The sequence below is a fragment of the Oncorhynchus kisutch genome, unplaced genomic scaffold (assembly GCF_002021735.2).
Source record: "Oncorhynchus kisutch isolate 150728-3 unplaced genomic scaffold, Okis_V2 scaffold3655, whole genome shotgun sequence".
Taxonomy (NCBI): Eukaryota; Metazoa; Chordata; class Actinopteri; order Salmoniformes; family Salmonidae; genus Oncorhynchus; species Oncorhynchus kisutch.
The window spans coordinates 184,426-204,448 of NW_022265600.1; the positions used below are offsets into that span (position 1 = coordinate 184,426).

The 20,023-nt window shown below is 42.9% G+C and overlaps 1 long non-coding RNA gene across 1 annotated transcript; it reads left to right on the plus strand.

The window, feature by feature from the left end:
• Window positions 1–440: 440 nt before the first annotated feature.
• LOC116371784 (uncharacterized) lies at window positions 441–2,015 on the plus strand. Its single transcript, XR_004209021.1, has 2 exons — window positions 441–1,001; window positions 1,275–2,015. It is a non-coding gene; the product is annotated as an uncharacterized LOC116371784 (long non-coding RNA).
• The last annotated feature ends 18,008 nt before the right edge of the window (window positions 2,016–20,023 follow it).

The window sequence follows — 20,023 nt, forward strand, 5'->3', positions numbered from 1 at the left end:
TATTTTGACCGCGGTGGTTATTGAAGTCGTGGTTTCGTGGAAGAAACCGTTGTTGTGCATCGTCTTTCAACGCTCCAATACCTGATAATGACCAAACCTGTTTAGTTTTAACTTCAATTAACCTGAAAGTGTTCATAGTATAAACATCTGTTGTGTTGGTAGAATGTGTAAAGACCCACCTCATTGGTTAATATTCCCTGTAGTAGATACATCTGTTGGGTTGGTAGAATGTGGAAAGACCCACCTCATTGGTTAATATTCCCTGTAGTAGATACATCTGTTGTGTTGGTAGAATGTGTAAGTAGGTTTTAAATTCATACTTATTACAAATCTGCAGTTGTCTGACTATTATATTATTATTTAATGAAAGAAATGTAAAAATGCACTTTTTGTCTGGAAATAAAATAAACATTTATCTGCGTTAACCACTCCAGTCAACAGATGGCGATATGCGTTTTTCAGGCGATGCTATCAGAGTGACGTATAATGTAGTGGACGGGACGCTTCTTCAACAACATCTCGTCAGCCACCTCGGTAGCTTCCTAGCGGAAACGTTCAAGCTGTTCAGACTGCTTCGGTCTATATTTACTTCTGTATTTGGAACATAATTCTGTCTTTTAACTAGTTTCCCCCATTTCATGTCATATTTCCGTTTAGTCAGGTAACGGTAGCTGGCTTGATAAATGAGCCTATCACTAGGCTAGTCGCTAACTAGCTAGGTTAGCTGGCTAACATCCCCGACCATGAGCTCAGCAAGCTGCTGCCCTCCTGCTAAAAAAGAGGTCTGCTGGAAGGAGAAAGAAGGTATTTGGCTGAACGTTGTCGTGAAAGAGGAGAATGAAGAGGAGGATGTCACAGTAAACGAAGAAGTAGAGGGTGAGGCTGTTACACAGAAAGAAGAGGAAGAAACGATTATACTTTTTTTGGAGTGAATGAAGGAGAGATAACTGTCATATTGAAGGAGGAGGAGAGGGAAGAAGAGGAGGAGACAGAAGATCTGAGTAAGTCCTGTCTTGAAAATAGTTGTTGAACTGATACGTGGTTTTAAAACGGCATTCTACTCTAGTTCTGAGCTTAAATGCCGTGTTTTAATGTAGGAATTGATAAAGCTACACTGTAAGATGTGAATACCATCAAGAAGCTGCCCAACAACAAACCTTTAACAATGGATTTGCACCCAAAATCACAACTTAAATGTCTCACGGAATGGACTTGCCATGTCTCTGTCTCTGACAGGTCTCTGTTTAATTAAATCATCTGTTTGTCTTGGACAGGAGAGAGACCAGACTCTCCTTCTGACAGCAGGAAGAGTCCTTCAGGGAAACCAGACCCCGAGACGTCCAAACCAGCAGGACGACATCACTGCTCCCAGTGTGGAAAGAGTTTTACTCAGTTAGGGAGCCTGAGAACACATAAGAGAATACACACTGGAGAGAAGCCTTACCACTGTTCCCAATGTGGAATTACGTTTACCCAGTTAGGGAGCCTGCAAACGCATGAGAGGGGACACACAGGGGTAAAGCTTTTCCAATGTTCCCATTGTGGAAAGAGTTTTGGCCAGGTAGGAAACCTGAACAAGCATGAGAGGACACACACAGGTAAGAAGATGTACCGCTGCTCCCAGTGTGGAGAGAGATTTACCCGGTTAAGGTACCTGAAAGAGCATGAAGGAATACATACAAATACACAGGAGGAGAAGACATACCACTGCTCTCATTGTGGAAAGACATTTTCCCAGTCAGAGAACCTGAAAACACATGAGAGAATCGAGAGGCTGTGTTCTGACTTGTGTTTTTGACTGAGAATGTGTGTGTTTGTTTGGGCTGTCAGACTTGAGTTCACTTTGTGTAATGTTAGTGCACTATTTTTAATTGTGATTAATCCATTGTCTGAAAGGGTTAAAAACACACTGAAAACATCCAGAATACATCCTATATACAGCTACAATCTACAATGCCATGTAAACACAAGATGACATTGAGGTTAAATAAAGTGTGATTTATCAATGGAACATATTTTGACACGTCCACTGTGTGTCTCTGTAGAGTCATAATATCCATAACAACTAGAGGTCAAACAGGGAGATGGTTCCATTCATTTTCCCCACAGGGCTGTGTTTTGTTTAGACTCACCCTGGTGTGATGTTTTGATAACCATGTAAATGTCTCTGGGACAAGGTGACTGAGGACACAGTGTGTTGTCAATTTATTGTCATGTTTTTAAAATGGTATAACTGCCTTTATTTTAGCTGGACCCCAGGAAGAGTAGCTGCTGCCTTGGCAGGAACTAATGGGGATCCGTAATAAACCCCAGGAAGAGTAGCTGCTGCCTTGGCAGGAACTAATGGGGATCCATAATAAACCCCAGGAAGAGTAGCTGCTGCCTTGGCAGGAACTAATGGGGATCCATAATTAACCCCAGGAAGAGTAGCTGCTGCCTTGGCAGGAACTAATTGGGATCCATATTAAACCCCAGGAAGAGTAGCTGCTGCCTTGGCAGGAACTAATGGGGATCCATATTAAACCCCAGGAAGAGTAGCTGCTGCCTTGGCAGGAACTAATGGGGATCCATAATAAACCCCAGGAAGAGTAGCTGCTGCCTTGGCAGGAACTAATGGGGATCCATATTAAACCCCAGGAAGAGTAGCTGCTGCCTTGGCAGGAACTAATGGGGATCCATAATAAACCCCAGGAAGAGTAGCTGCTGCCTTGGCAGGAACTAATGGGGATCCACAATAAACCCCAGGAAGAGTAGCTGCTGCCTTGGCAGGAACTAATGGGGATCCATAATAAACCCCAGGAAGAGTAGCTGCTGCCTTGGCAGGAACTAATGGGGATCCATAATAAACCCCAGGAAGAGTAGGTGCTGCCTTGACAGGAACTAATGGGGATCCGTAATAAACCCCAGGAAGAGTAGCTGCTGCCTTTGCAGGAACTAATGGGGATCCATAATAAACCCCAGGAAGAGTAGCTGCTGTCTTGGCAGGAACTAATGGGGATCCATAATAAACCCCAGGAAGAGTAGCTGCTGTCTTGGCAGGAACTAATGGGGATCCATAATAAACCCCAGGAAGAGTAGCTGCTGCCTTGGCAGGAACTAATGGGGATCCATAATAAACCCCGGGAAGAGTAGCTGCTGCCTTGGCAGGAACTAATGGGGATCCACAATAAACCCCAGGAAGAGTAGCTGCTGCCTTGGCAGGAACTAATGGGGATCCATAATAAACCCCAGGAAGAGTAGCTGCTGCCTTGGCAGGAACTAATGGGGATCCATAATAAACCCCAGGAAGAGTAGCTGCTGCCTTGGCAGGAACTAATGGGGATCCATAATAAACCCCAGGAAGAGTAGCTGCTGCCTTGGCAGGAACTAATGGGGATCCATAATAAACCCCAGGAAGAGTAGCTGCTGCCTTGGCAGGAACTAATGGGGATCCATAATAAACCCCAGGAAGAGTAGCTGCTGCCTTGGCAGGAACTAATGGGGATCCATAATAAACCCCAGGAAGAGTAGCTGCTGCCTTGGCAGGAACTAATGGGGATCCATAATAAACCCCAGGAAGAGTAGCTGCTGCCTTGGCAGGAACTAATGGGGATCCATAATAAACCCCCAGGAAGAGTAGCTGCTGCCTTGGCAGGAACTAATGGGGATCCATAATAAACCCCAGGAAGAGTAGCTGCTGCCTTGACAGGAACTAATGGGGAGCCATAATAAACCCCAGGAAGAGTAGCTGCTGCCTTGGCAGGAACTAATGGGGATCCATAATAAACCCCCAGGAAGAGTAGCTGCTGCCTTGGCAGGAACTAATGGGGATCCATAATAAACCCCAGGAAGAGTAGCTGCTGCCTTGGCAGGAACTAATGGGGATCCATAATAAACCCCCAGGAAGAGTAGCTGCTGCCTTGGCAGGAACTAATGGGGATCCATAATAAACCCCAGGAAGAGTAGATGCTGCCTTGGCAGGAACTAATGGGGATGTCTCTCTCTACTCTCTGCTTCAAATATGCTAATTAGCATCAAAGTAGACAACATGCAAGACTACAAATCTCTGCAAGCTCCAGCAATTAATCTCTAGCCGACACCTTTCACAGAGCAGTTCACAGAATTGTCCATTGAATAAATGTTGACAATTTAATCATTGCTACATTAAGGCCTGATTGGCGGAGTGCTGCAGAGATGGTGTCCTTCTGGAAGGTTCTCCCGTCTCCACAGTGGAAATCTGGAGCTCTGTCAGAGTGAACATCGGGTTCTTGTTCTCCCCCCTGGCCAAGGCCCTTCTCCCCCGATGTCTCAGTTTGGCCGGGCGGCCAGCTCTAGGAACAGTATTGGTGGTTCCAAACTTCTTCCATTTAAGAATGATGGCGGCCATTGTGTTCATGGGGACCGTCAATGCTGCAGAAATTTTTTGGTACGTTTCCACAGATCTGTGCCTCGACACAATCCTGTCTCAAATCTCTACGGACATTTCCTTTGACCTCATGGCTTGGTTTTTGCTCTGACATGCACTGTAAACTGTGGGACCTTATATAGACAGGTGTGTGCCTTTCCAAACCATGTCTAATGTATTGAATTTACCACAGGTGGACTCCAATCAAGTTGTAGAAACATCTCAAGGATGATCAATGGAATCAAGATGTCTGAGCTCATTTTCGAGTCTCATAGCAAAGGGTCTGAATACTTAAGTAAATACATTTGCAAAAATGTCTAAAAATCTGTTTTTGGTTTGTCATTATGGGGTTTTGTGTTTAGATTGATGAGGGGAAAACATATTCAATTTTATAATGAGGCTGTAACGTAACTAAATGTGGAATAAGTGAAGGGGTCTGAATACTTAATGAATATACTGTATACCACTGGAAGAGGTTTCTATCATTGGCAGTTTTGTACACAGTCAGGTGATACGTGGTATAGAAAGTCCAATCTTAGGAGAGAACATGGGAGGCACTATACTGTGTGTCTGCAGGTGTCTATCTGGTCAAAACCACTGATACAGGTGCCCCTCCACCCTCTGGTGGGATGGATCATGTCTACAGAGAAACCTACATTCAAATACTTAGATGTGTGTGTATTGGGTATATGTTGTGAAATGATTAGATATTACTTGTTAGATATTACTGCTGTCGGAGCTAGAAACACAAGCATTTTGCTACACCTGCAATAACATTTGCTAAACACGTGTATGTGACCAATAAAATGTGATTCTGATTTGAAATAAACGTCCTATTTATCAAAGGTGCTTTTGGCTGGAGTCAAAATGACTCCAAAGGATTTGAGTTTGTTAAAAGTCCATAATGATACAGAAACACTAAACCAGGATTTAGATTTATTAAGAACAAGTTGATTGACAAAGTCATGAAAAATGGAATAAACCACATTTTGGCTGTGTTAAAAGATATGCCTCTGGGTTCAAAATGATCCATGTCAGAACTATGGTTCAATGTAAATATGTAGTGGATCTAAAGTTTGTTTTAAATTATCACTCATTAAAAACGAATCAATCAACACATGCTTTTCTTTGAACGACTTAATTAATATGATAATCAACTTTAATGAAATAAATGAAAAATAAACTGTTGGTTCCTCAACTGCGTTGCCCCTCCAGTCAGCAGATGGCGATGTGCGTCTTTTAGGTTCAGGCGACGCTGCCAGTGTGACGTATAATCTAGTGGACGGGACGCTCCTTCAACAACAACAGTTAGACACCTCTGTAGCTTTATAGCAAACATAGCTACAACATTCACTCTCTTTACACTGTTTTGGTGTATATTAGTCGCTGTGTATTAAACACACTTCTGTCGTATGTACGTGTTGGCCCATTTAATTATATAATTACGTTGTTTGTCAGCTAGCTGGTTTGCTAAATTAGCTTAGAGCTAGGCTAGTCGCTAATGCTAGCTAGCGAACATCTCCGACCATGAGTTCACTAAGTTACTCTCCTCCTGCTAAAGAAGAGGAGGTCTTCTGAAAGAGGAGGAGGAAGAGAAGGATGTTACAATACAAAAACAAGTAGAGGGTGAGGCTGTTACCGTGAAAGAAGAAGAGAAAGACGTTTCAGTGAAAGTACTGTCTTAAAAACAGGCACAAACTCTGCAGTTGTTGAACTGATGTGTGGTGTTAAAGGGGAATATGTAATTGCCACATTTGTATTATTTATAGCCATTGATTCTTGAAGAATATAACACAAACCTCATGAGCTTAGTTCAACTGTTGTACCCCATCAGAACCCCAAATAAGATTTTTTACACCAATGTTTAGATTCAATGTAAATCAACACTGTTTAGCCTCAACATGGTTAAAACTATCATGTTGATTTCATGGATGGTCAGTCCTTGCATCCGTAGGTCTGTCTATGAATTTGAGAGTAGTTACATTTCTTCAGACCAATCCATCATCTTATTACCAAAACAGGTGGAATGACATCTTTGTTATTGTTTGAACTGCAGATTGGTTGATCGATTGATTTGGCTTTTTTAAAGGGACAACCTAGGATTTAAACAGCAACAAAATGGCTGCCCTGAGACTTGGTTTGGTTAACAGCTGAGGGATGGGGGCTGGAGAAATGTAACCACTCTCACATTCAATTCATTGCCCTCGTGCGCCTATTTTAGCAAACACAGAAAGGGGCCTATATTGGTGACCAAAGGTTGCCTGGCACACTGCTTAGGGGTTCAGCAACTGTAATAACTTATTTCTAGTCTACAATCATCGATGTTACTACTAATGTGAAAACAAGACAAAATATGACTATTGTTGCTCACTTGACTGTCTCAAGACAATTGTCAAATCATTTTAACATTCATTACAGACGTCAATTGTTGTACAACATCATGGCTACGCTGTTGGCAGCACCTTTTACAGTGGATTTCTGCTGTTGTGGGCCTTTAACCATCTGTCAGACTTTGTTGTTCACACAGGAGAGAGACGTGACTATCATGGATCCTCTGGGGAGCCTCAACATCATGATGCTAACGAGGCAGAGAAGAGTCTCTCCAGATCAGATCACCTCAAGAAACACCAGTGGAGACCAACAGGGAAGAAATCTTACTGCTGCTCTGACTGTGGGAAGAGTTACTTAAGATCAAATTCACTAAAAGTACACATGATAATTCACACAGGAGAGAAACCTTCTAGCTGTGATCAATGTGGGAAGAGTTTTACTCAGTCAAGCAGCCTGTTATCTCACCAGAGAACACACACAGGAGAGAAACCTTACAGCTGTTATCAATGTGGGAAGAGTTTTACTATATTTTACTATACCTAGCAATCTGATTGTTCACCAGAGAACACACCCCATCTAGCTATCTGACTTCATCTAGTCATCTGATTATACACCAGAGAACACACACAGGAGAGAAATCTTATAGCTGTGATCAATGTGACAAGAGATAATCTGATAAAAGATGTTGATGTCACAATGTAGAATGTTTAAACATTGTAGTAGGAGTATTTTAATGATGTCACAATGTAGAATGTATTTTAATGTCGAACCCTAAAAGTTTGCCCCCTGTTCAATTGACTTCAGCAGGATATGGATAGTTGTGTTACACTTACAGCATTGGTGACCCACTTGAATCAAAATGTAGCTAGATGTTTTCTACAAGTTGTCCTCTAACCAGTGATGTGCACATTATTCCCAGATTCCATGTGGTTTTTCAGCTGTTAGTTTTAACAGGACAAACTCATCTCCAGACTCTCACACAAATGATTTCAACATGATATCAATGAGGGATGAAAAATAAGTGTTGCGTTCCTTTGTTTAATGACCTCTAAATGTAAATGCATCTCTCCAAAATGTAGCTGCCTGTCTTCTGCAGGTTGTCCTCTAACCAGGGAGGTAAAATATATCTCCCATTTCCATGTGTTTTTTTAGTTGTGTTAGTTTCAACAGCACCAACAACCTGATTTCCCCCCTAATTGATATCAGTGATTTATTGCTACTTGTCAGAACAACAGTGTTTCTGGTGCTCCTGCATTTTAAAAGGTGCTTGTTTAAGTAATGTGATTATTGTTGCAGATGTTTGTGCAGATGGTACATTTTATGTTTAGGTTTTCAGTATCACAAATGGTTTCTGCATATTGGTTATTGATCTGGACACATTAAACTGTGTTTTGACATTGGGCTGAACCACCAGATAAATGTCATTGAAAAGAAGACGATACCCAACGTCCAATATACGTTTGGTTTCAGTTGAAGGTTTTAAATGTTTATTTTCAGGTTGTTGTTAATAACGACTTGAAAACAACTTAATTTCAAAGTTCTTGCAGTTTAGACACATTGACTGTTGTGGGAAATATTGAATCAACTATTTCACCAAACCAGAACCTGTGAATTCAACTAGACTTTATTACAAACAGTAACAAAGCTGAACAATTCCATGGAAGAACTGACTCTTCATTCTTAGTACTTGGCTTTTATACAGTCTGACCCTGATATAACATTCTAACCACTAGGCTGCTGCCCCAATAATACACTATATACATGTAATATAGCCTATACAGTCTGATCCTTACATAACATTATAACCACTAGGCTACCCTGCTGCCCCAATACTACACTATATACATGTAATATAGCCTATACAGTCTGACCCTTACATAACATTCTAACCACTAGGCTGCTGTCCCAATAATACACTATATACATGTAATATAGCCTATACAGTCTGACCCTTACATAACATTCTAACCACTAGGCTGCTGTCCCAATAATACACTATATACATGTAATATAGCCTATAAGTTCAGACCGATGTTGTCTGTGTGATTAACCCATGTGTGTGTCCAGTAGTCTTCACAAGATCAGATATGGTTCAGACCAGACACATCTTGTTAGTCTACCTTTCCTCATCTATACAGATTCTGCTTACGTTCTGTTTACACATGTCTAATAGTTGACTCGATGCTGATCCAGCTTTGTACAGACACATGGTCTCAGCCTTCATTCTGTTTACACATGTCTAATATTTAAACTTATATTGATTATATAGTGCCTTGCGAAAGTATTCGGCCCCCTTGAACTTTGTGACCTTTTGCCACATTTCAGGCTTCAAACATAAAGATATAAAACTGTATTTTTTTGTGAAGAATCAACAACAAGTGGGACTAATTTTGCACGCCCAATTTTTCAGTTTTTGATTTGTTAAAAAAGTTTGAAATATCCAATAAATGTCGTTCCACTTCATGATTGTGTCCCACTTGTTGTTGATTCTTCACAAAAAAATACAGTTTTATATCTTTATGTTTGAAGCCTGAAATGTGGCAAAAGGTCGCAAATTTCAAGGGGGCCGAATACTTTCGCAAGGCACTGTAGGATATATTACCCACTATACTACAGTATATTGATGTAGGCTATATTACCCACTATACTACAGTATATTGATGTAGGCTATATTACCCACTATATTACAGTATATTGATGTAGGCTATATTACCCACTATATTACAGTATATTGATGTAGGCTATATTACCCACTATATTACAGTATATTGATGTAGGATGCATCCCAGCCTGTCAAGACTCTGGTTGGGACACCATCATGTTCGTTGGTGTCATTTTATCAATAGAGGGGTCATAGTAGTTTGTAACCATTCGGACACAACAGATGATGTTGTGAGAAGACTGATTTTCAGGATGTCTTTATTTATTTATTTATTATTGATCCGTTATTTTACCAGGTTAGTTGACTGAGAACAACATTCTCATTTGCAGCAACGACCTGGGGAATAGTTACAGGGGAGAGGAGGGGGATGAATGAGCCAATTGGAAACTGGGGATTATTAGGTGACCGTGATGGTTTGAGGGCCAGATTGGGAATTTAGCCAGGACACCGGGGTTAACACCCCTACTCTTACGATAAGTGCCATGGGATCTTTAATGACCTCAGAGAGTCATGTCTCATGGTCTGACAAACATCGCTCCAGAACAGTCACTTTTTTTATCTCCTAAAAAAGGTTTTGGATCAGATTTGAATGGTTTTGGATCAGATTTGAATGATTTTAGATCAGATTTGGATCAGATTCTGACAAGTCACCAACTGGTTACAGTGTGTTAGTACAAGACGTGGAGATGGGTTGCATGAATGTTCCTTTGTATAATGTGTAACTCAAATCTGATCTTGTTTCGGGTTCCTTTATCATTGGGGTGAAGTCTAGCCTACCAGTGAAGGGGGTCTCAGGAACCCAGAGTGGAGGGTCTTAATGGATTATCAGAAATGTACACTAGAGTTTTCCCAGTATGTGTCGTTACGGGTGCTATGATTGAGAAAGTTGTCTGGTGCAAGTCTACTGTTGAACAGGATGTTGGATCTGTCTGAGACGTTTATGTGTGGATTTCTGTAAACCTGTTGAGATGATCCTTTAAAACCCAAAGCTGAGTGAGTTTGTAGCTGATGGAAGAGAGGAACTCTACAGTTGATGTCTAAAGATGTTTGTAGGACCACTGATGGAAGAGAGGAACTCTACAGTTGATGTCTAAAGATGTTTATAGGACCACTGATGGAAGAGAGGAACTCTACAGTTGATGTCTAAAGATGTTTGTAGGACCACTGATGGAAGAGAGGAACTCTACAGTTGATGTCTAAAGATGTTTGTAGGACCACTGATGGAAGAGAGGGCCTCTACAGTTGATGTCTAAAGATGTTTGTAGGACCACTGATGGAAGAGAGGGCCTCTACAGTTGATGTCTAAAGATGTTTGTAGGACCACTGATGGAAGAGAGGGCCTCTACAGTTGATGTCTAAAGATGTTTGTAGGACCACTGATGGAAGAGAGGAACTCTACAGTTGATGTCTAAAGATGTTTGTAGGACCACTGATGGAAGAGAGGAACTCTACAGTTGATGTCTAAAGATGTTTGTAGGACCACTGATGGAAGAGAGGAACTCTACAGTTGATGTCTAAAGATGTTTGTAGGACCACTGATGGAAGAGGACCTCTACAGTTGATGTCTAAAGATGTTTGTAGGACCACTGATGGAAGAGAGGACCTCTACAGTTGATGTCTAAAGATGTTTGTAGGACCACTGATGGAAGAGAGGAACCTTCCTGTTTGGCCCTGTCCGGGGGTGTCCTCGGATGGGGCCACAGTGTCTCCTGACCCCTCCTGTCTCAGCCTCCAGTATTTATGCTGCAGTAGTTTATGTGTCGGGGGGCTGGGGTCAGTTTGTTATATCTGGAGTACTTCTCCTGTCCTATTCGGTGTCCTGTGTGAATCTAAGTGTGTGTTCTCTAATTCTCTCCTTCTCTCTTTCTTTCTCTCTCTCGGAGGACCTGAGCCCTAGGACCATGCCCCAGGACTACCTGACATGATGACTCCTTGCTGTCCCCAGTCCACCTGGCCATGCTGCTGTTCCAGTTTCAACTGACCTGAGCCCTAGGACCATGCCCCAGGACTACCTGACATGATGACTCCTTGCTGTCCCCAGTCTACCTGGCCATGCTGCTGCTCCAGTTTCAACTTCCACCTGACTGTGCTGCTGCTCTAGTTTCAACTGTTCTGCCTTATTATTATTCGACCATGCTGGTCATTTATGAACATTGAACATCTTGACCATGTTCTGTTATAATCTCCACCCGGCACAGCCAGAAGAGGACTGGCCACCCCACATAGCCTGGTTCCTCTCTAGGTTTCTTCCTAGGTATTGGCCTTTCTGGGGAGTTTTTCCTAGCCACCGTGCTTCTCCACCTGCATTGCTTGCTGTTTGGGGTTTTAGGCTGGGTTTCTGTACAGCACTTTGAGATATCAGCTGATGTACGAAGGGCTATATAAATAAATTTGATTTGATTTGATTTGAACTCTACAGTTGATGTCTAAAGATGTTTGTAGGACCACTGATGGAAGAGAGGGCCTCTACAGTTGATGTCTAAAGATGTTTGTAGGACCACTGATGGAAGAGAGGGCCTCTACAGTTGATGTCTAAAGATGTTTGTAGGACCACTGATGGAAGAGAGGGCCTCTGCAGTTGATGTCTAAAGATGTTTGTAGGACCACTGATGGAAGAGAGGGCCTCTACAGTTGATGTCTAAAGATGTTTGTAGGACCACTGATGGAAGAGAGGACCTCTACAGATGATGTCTAAAGATGTTTTCCTCTCCCCTTTCCTCTCCCTTTTTGGTCTCGTCCAGAGAAGAAGATTGTGTGGGATACTTTGACAGAGATGGTGTTCTGATTTTCACGGCAGTAAATCTGTTCTGTTTCTTCTGGGCAAGACGATTGGCCCAGTGTATCTTCAAATGTGGTTCCACTTACAGTTCAACAAGATTCTGAGGTTGGCTCACGATGGTAGTATGACAGGCCATCTTAGGGTCAACAAGACAAATGACTGTATCTTGTGTAACTTCTTCTGGCCTCCTCTGAGCAGGATGTTGTGGCTTATTGTCAATCCTTTCACGTTTGCCAGCGGATGGTTAAACTGAACCAAACAGTGCCCAAAGCAAAGAATGGTAACTAGTTTCTCTTAAACATCATGTGCGCTGCCACTCGTTTCCCTGAGGCCATTACACTCTGGAAAATCACCAGAGTAAAGTCCAATCAAATCAAATTTAAAGTAACACAAGAAATGTACATAACAATAACGAGGATATATACAGGGGGTACCGGTAGCAGCAGTGGGGGGGGGGGGGGGGGGGGGGGTCAATATAAATGGTACGGGTGGACATATGATTAGTTTAGTTGTTAAGCAGTCTTATTGCTTGGGGGTAGAGGCTGTTAATGAGCCTTTTGGTCATAGACTTGGCATTCTGGTACCGCTTGCCGTGCGGGAGCAGAGAGAACAGTCTATGACATGGGTGACTAGAGACTTTGACAATTTTTTGGGCCTTCCTCTGACACCACCTAATATATAGGTCCTGGATTTGAGGAAGCTTTGCCCCAGTACTGGTCCGTACGCACTACCCTCTGTAGCGCCTTACAGTCAGATGCCGAGCAGTTGCCATACCAGGCAGTAATGCAACCGGTCAGGATGCTCTCGATGGTGCAGCTGTATAACTTTTTGAGGATCTGGGGACCCATGCCAAATCCTGTCTCCTGAGGTGGGAAATGGGTTGTCATGCCCTCTTCAAAACTTTCTTGGTGTGTTTGGACCATGATAGTTTGTTGGTGATGGTGTTGGACTTGTACTTGGCTACGCAGTTGTGTGTGAACAGGGAATACAGGAGGGGACTAAACACGCACCCTTGAGGGGCCCCAGTGTTGAGGATAAGCTTGCGGATGTGTTGTTACCTACCCTTACCACCTGAGGGCGGCCCGTCAGGAAGTCCAGGATCCAGTTGCAGAGGGGGGTGTTTAGTCCCAGGGTTCTTAGCTTAGTGACGAGCTTTGAGGGCACTATGGTGTTGAATGCTGAGCTGTTGTCAATGAAAAGCATTCTCACATAGGTGTTCATTTTGTCCATGTGGGAAAGGGCTGTGTGGCGTGCGATTGAGATTGTGTCATCTTTGGATCTGTTGGTGTGGTATGCGATTTGGAGTGGGTCTCGGATTTCTGGCATGATGGTGTTGATGTGAGACATGATCAGCCTTTCAAAGCACTTCATAGCTACCGACGTGAGTGCTACAGGGTGGTAATCACTTAGGCAGGTTACCTTTCCTTTTCTTGGGCACAGGGACTATGGTGGTGTGTTTGAAACATGTAGGTATTACATACTCGGCCAGGGAGAGGTTAAAAATGTCAGTGAAGACACTTGCCAGTTGGTTAGAGCGTGCTTTGAGTTCATGTCCTGTTAATCCCCGATGCTTTGTGAATGTTGACTTGTTTAAAGGTCTTGCTCACATCGACTACGGAGAGCGGGATCCCACAGTCGTCTGGAACAGCTGGTGAGCTCATGCATGCTTCAGTGTTGCCTGCCTCAAAGCGAGCATGAAAGGCCGTCATGTGGGTGGGCCGTCATGTTGTTGGCCAGTGTGTGGCCCTGGCACACATTTTGTTTTAACTGCGTGTTTTTCCGTATTGAAGATGAGGTTTCTTTTTGTTGGGCTCGTCCCAAGAGGATGACAGTTACAGAAATGTACAAAGATTTTTCAATTTACCTTGTTTTTTTCCAAAACTTCAGAGTTTTAGGCAACTATAAGAAAGAAAGGATAAGAAAACTTTTAAGAGAATCCTTTTATATAAACACAAACAGTTGTTGTTTCTCCTGAGAGACCGCAAGTCTCCCAACATTACTGGACAACAAAAAGTGGAAGGGTTCAAATGAGTTCAACTCCATAACTGCCGGTAAACCTGTCATGGCTCTGATCCAACCAGTTCCCATCACTATGATTGTCTGTGTGCGTCCCCAATGGAGCCCTATTCCTTATATAAGTCACTGTTTCTAGAAGTAGTGCACTATGTAGGGAATAGAGTGCAATTTTGGACACTGCCTCGGTTGACTTAACTTGACCCTGTTCCTGCTCCCCACTCACTCCTCCCTCTCAGTTAAACAAATAGAGACGTTCACTATCAGTTCGTTGGTCAACACCACCATGAGTGGTTTTGATCATGTGTGTCGTCCCAGTGATTGAGAAGTGAACAGGAGTTTTTTTTACCCAAGGATCCTGATGAAATGTGGGATGATTCATTAAGTGGGAAGCAACCAAGTGGTGAGGAGGAGGAGTCAGGCTTGACTAGGTTAGTGTTGTACCATGACTAGGGGGATGGGTGAGGAGTCAGGCTTGACTAGGTTAGTGTTGTACCATGACTAGGGGGATGGGTGAGGAGGAGGAGTCAGGAGGAGGAGTCAGGCTTGACTAGGTTAGTGTTGTACCATGACTAGGGGGAGGAGTCAGGCTTGACTAGGTTAGTGTTGTAACATGACTAGGGGATGGGTGAGGAGGAGGAGTCAGGCTTGACTAGGTTAGTGTTGTACCATGACTAGGGGGATGGGTGAGGAGGAGGAGTCAGGCTTGACTAGGTTAGTGTTGTAACATGACTAGGGGGAGGAGTCAGGCTTGACTAGGTTAGTGTTGTAACATGACTTGGGGGATGGGTGAGGAGGAGGAGTCAGGCTTGACTAGGTTAGTGTTGTAACATGACTAGGGGGATGGGTGAGGAGGAGGAGTCAGGCTTCACTAGATTAGTGTTGTAACATGACTAGGGGGATGGGTGAGGAGGAGGAGTCAGGAGGAGGAGTCAGGCTTGACTAGGTTAGTGTTGTACTAGGGGGATGGGTGAATTCTGAATCAGTGTGGATATAAGGGTAAGCAATATTCCAGTGGTGGGCCATCAGGGCCAGCAAGGCCTTCTCTGCTGGCCTAAACATCATCAGAATATCATTTGTTTTTTATATATATTTTTCCACAAATATGTATTAAATGATTCCCCAGAGTAAGAGTTATACTCTTCATTTCATAGCTTTCCTCTTGGTTGCACTGCTTCCAGCCCCAGGTTGAGATTTGGAGGGCTGGTCTTTATGTTACATCTTTTATCCAATCATATTCAGCCATCATGTGTTGCCAGGGGTCTAAAATCTGCCCTCAGGCCTTCAGAATCAACAGTGCGGCGCTTGTAGCTTAAAGTGAATGGAGATGAACATTTAGTGTCAACCAATCAGCTTTAGAGTTGGCTATTGTACGCCTGCTGGCTGGCTCCAGTGTTCCACAGGAGTGTTCCACAGGAGTGTTCCACAGGAGTGTTCCACAGGAGTGTTCCACAGGAGTGTTCCACAGGAGTGTTCCACAGGAGTGCGTGCACGTCTTTTGATTGGATTACCAATATTGAGAGGCAGGTCCTATATGGGCAGGTCCTATATGGGCAGGTCCTATATGGGCAGGTCCTATATGGGCAGGTCCTATATGGGCAGGTCCTATATGGGCAGGTCCTATATGGGCAGGTCCTATATGGGCAGGTCCTATATGGGCAGGTCCTATATGGGCAGGTCTATGCAAACCTCAGAACTAGGAAACTGAATTTGAGAAACTAATTAATTTGCGTACTACTAAGCTGTTTTTTTAACCCACAATGGCGGAAGCAGAAGATATCGATTTGGTCGAGGATATAATTATAACGCCATTCTCAAGACAAACTTTTCAAGAAAAGTTAGACATTGTCAGGAGAGATCGCCAGACGCTACAAAGCCTGTCACAGGCGGGAAAGGGGTTCGTTCGCCACTTTCAAAGTTCCAACTACGAGCGCTATCAATGGCTCACAGGCTCCGAGAAGCACTGCAAACTGTACTGCTGGGAATGCCTATTATTTGCAAGTGATATATTTGGTGTTTGGAGCCACACTGGCTTTGCAAACTTGAGTTGTCTAACCAAGGCAGCAATGAGACACGGCTGGGCACTTACAAGCAGTGGTGCTTTTGAAAACTTTTGGGGACACCCGAGTGGATCTACAACTCAACGAACAAGCGCGCAGGGCAACGAAGCTGCACAATGAAAAGGTATTGTACTCTTCCCCTGCAATTCTATGAATAAAAATGTCAATTTCAAGGTGACACAACGCCTGGTTTTATACTGCGTTTCTGTCTAAATGTATAGTGTCTAGAGCCATGGCATCATAATGATGGTAATAAGAGGTGGATTAATTCGGGTGGGACTGTGTAAGACCTCACTGAAGGCCCAGCCCCCAGGCCCACGGCACGCCACTGCAATATTCAGACCTCCAGTTCCATTAGCAAGCTGTGATTGTCATATGAAGATGCAGAAGTCTGTCTCTGTCGTTCCTCTACTGTTGCTCCTCTGTCTGTCTGGGGTAGAGGTCACCAAAGGTCAAGGGCTAGATAGAGATCACTAAAGCTGTAGATTTCAAGACAGAATTCGAGGTCAAAACACCAGCAGACGGAAAGGCAGATGGACAGACTGACCTCTGGGCTGAGCTGAGAGACAGAGAGAACAGAGAGTGGAACAGAGAGTGGAACTGACTGTCACTCAAAGTCAACTGGAGGACGTGAAGACACAGAATTCAGGTAAGAAGAGTTGCCACAATGCAACAAAAATGTAAAATCTTACTTGGAGTTATAATAAAGTTAAAAGGACTTGTTTTGAGTCAGTCTCACTTTCCCAGAAAACGTATTGACTTGTTTTGAGTCAGTCCCACTTTCCCAGAAAACGTATTGACTTGTTTTGAGTCAGTCCCACTTTCCCAGAAAACGTATTGACTTGTTTTGAGTCAGTCCCACTTTCCCAGAAAACGTATTGACTTGTTTTGAGTCAGTCCCACTTTCCCAGAAAACGTATTGACTTGTTTTGAGTCAGTCCCACTTTCCCAGAAAACGTATTGACTTGTTTTGAGTCAGTCCCACTTTCCCAGAAAACGTATTGACTTGTTTTGAGTCAGTCCCACTTTCCCAGAAAACGTATTGACTTGTTTTGAGTCAGTCCCACTTTCCCAGAAAACGTATTGACTTGTTTTTAGTTCATTTTTCTTACCCAGATATTTTAAGATATTCTGACCTGTTTCAAGCCTGTTTTATGTTAAAGTCAGCAACATGACATGACCATAAAATGTTTTGGGGAATCGAAAGCTGTATTCTTGCATTTACACACAATCTAATATGACCGATGACCCTTCTAGCCGTGTCTATTTAGAAAAACAATCACACATGACCCTTCTAGCCGTCTCTAGAACAACAATCTAAGATGACCCTTCTAGCCGACCATCTTTACAACCACAATCTTATATGACCTATGACCCTTCTAGCCATCTCTATATAGAAAAACAATGTAATATGACCTATGACCCTTCTAGCTGTTTCTATATAGAAAAACAATGTAATATGACCCATGACCATTCTAGATGTCTCTATATAGAACACTCTAATATGACCTATATCTGTTATAGCCCCACTACTGTTATAGCCTCACTACTGTATATAGCCCCACTACTGTTATAGCCCCACTACTGTTATAGCCCCACTACTGTTATAGCCTCACTACTGTTATAGCCCTACTACTGTTATAGCCCCACTACTGTTATAGCCTCACTACTGTTATAGCCCCACTACTGTTATAGCCTCACTACTGTTATAGCCCCACTACTGTTATAGCCTCACTACTGTTATAGCCCTACTACTGTTATAGCCCCACTACTGTTATAGCCTCACTACTGTTATAGCCCTACTACTGTTATAGCCCCACTACTGTTATAGCCCCACTACTGTTATAGCCTCACTACTGTTTATAGCCTCACTACTGTATATAGCCTCACTACTGTTATAGCCTCACTACTGTTATAGCCCCACTACTGTATATAGCCTCACTACTGTTATAGCCCCACTACTGTTACAGCCTCACTACTGTTATAGAATCACTGCTGTTTTTAGCCTCACTACTGTTATAGCCTCACTACTATTATAGCCTCACTACGATTATAGCCTCACTACTGTTATAGCCTCACTACTGTATATAGCCTCACTACTGTATATAGCTTCGCTACTGTTATAGCCTCACTACTGTTATAGCCTCACTACTGTTATAGCCTCACTACTGTATATAGCCTCACATACCTTAAGGGAACATTTTGACACTCGCCATATGGTTAGTGAGAAAGTCCATATTGCAAATGTATGTTCCCTTACTAGACGTCCGACAACATTTCTAAAATTTGCGGACGGCGTCGGGCCGTGTGGCAGGGCCAGATCTTCCAGGAAGTCATCAAACGAACTCTCTCGGACATTCGGTTTCCGTTTTATTAAATTTCCAATTTTGGTCATTTTTCCGCTGTCCCGGTAAATCCCACAAGAGGGCGAATGGAGTCATATTGCAAATGTACAAAACATCACCAATCACGAAGTGGCCTTATCTCCTAAATGGAAAATATTTTGAAGACGAAACTTGGTGAGCATAGGTTTGGCATAATGGGCAGTTGGCCCTGAACAAGATGGCGTCGAGGCCTCAACGGTTTTTGAGTTATGGCCATTTTTCTGGGATTAAAGGTCAAAAATAAGTAAGTGAACCTACGGTGTCAATAAAAAAAGAACCAGCCATTTATCTATCTAAGAGAAATCGTACATTGTCAAATTGGTGATGTTTTTTTTGTTGAAAAGTTACAGATCCAGTTCCTTTTTGATAGCCCGTTTAGCGCAGTATTCCAAATTCATGATGCGCAATCACTAGGAGCAGACGAAAAGTCAAAAAGTTCCATTACAGTCTTGCGAAACATGTCAAACAAAGTATAGAATCAATCTTTAGGGTTATCTTCAATAACGTTCCAACCGGAGAATTCCTTCGTCTTCAGAAATGCAATGGAACTCAAGCTAACTCTCACATGGTCAGCTCGTGGCACTCTGGGAGAGACTTTACTCAATCCCCTCTCATTCACCCCCACTTCACATGTATATAGCCCCACTACTGTTATAGCCTCACTACTGTATCTAGACTCACTACTGTCTATAGCCTCACAAATGTTATAGCCTCACTACTGTTATAGCCTCAATACTGTTATAGCCCCACTACTGTATATAGCCCCACTACTGTTATAGCCACACTACTGTATATAGCCACACTACTGTTATAGCCCCGTTACTGTTATAGCCTCACTACCATTATAGCCTCACTACTGTTATTGCCCCTCTACTGTTATAGCCTCGCTAATGTTATAGCCCCGCTACCGTTGTAGCCCAGCTAATGTTATAGCCTCACTACTGTATATAGCCTCACTACTGTATATAGCTCCACTACTGTTATAGCCCCGCTACCGTTATAGCCACACTAATCTTATAGCCTCAATACTGTTATAGACTCTTTACTGTTATAGCCTCATTATTGCTACAGCCTCACCACTGTATATAGCCTCGCTAATGTTATATCCTCGCTACTGTATATAACCTCACTACTGTATATTGCCTCACTACTGTTATATGTAGGTATGATTTTTAAGTAATTAATTAGCATCGTATTGCATGACATGATTATTTGATACATCAGAAAAGCAGAACTTAATATTTGGTACAGAAACCTTTGTTTGCAATTACAGCGATCATACATTTCCTGTAGTTCTTGACCAGGTTTGCAGCAGGGATTTTGGACCACTCCTCCATACAGACCTTCAGATCGTTCAGATTTCGGGGCTGTCGCCAGCCACGACCCATCTTCAATACTCTTACTGAGGGA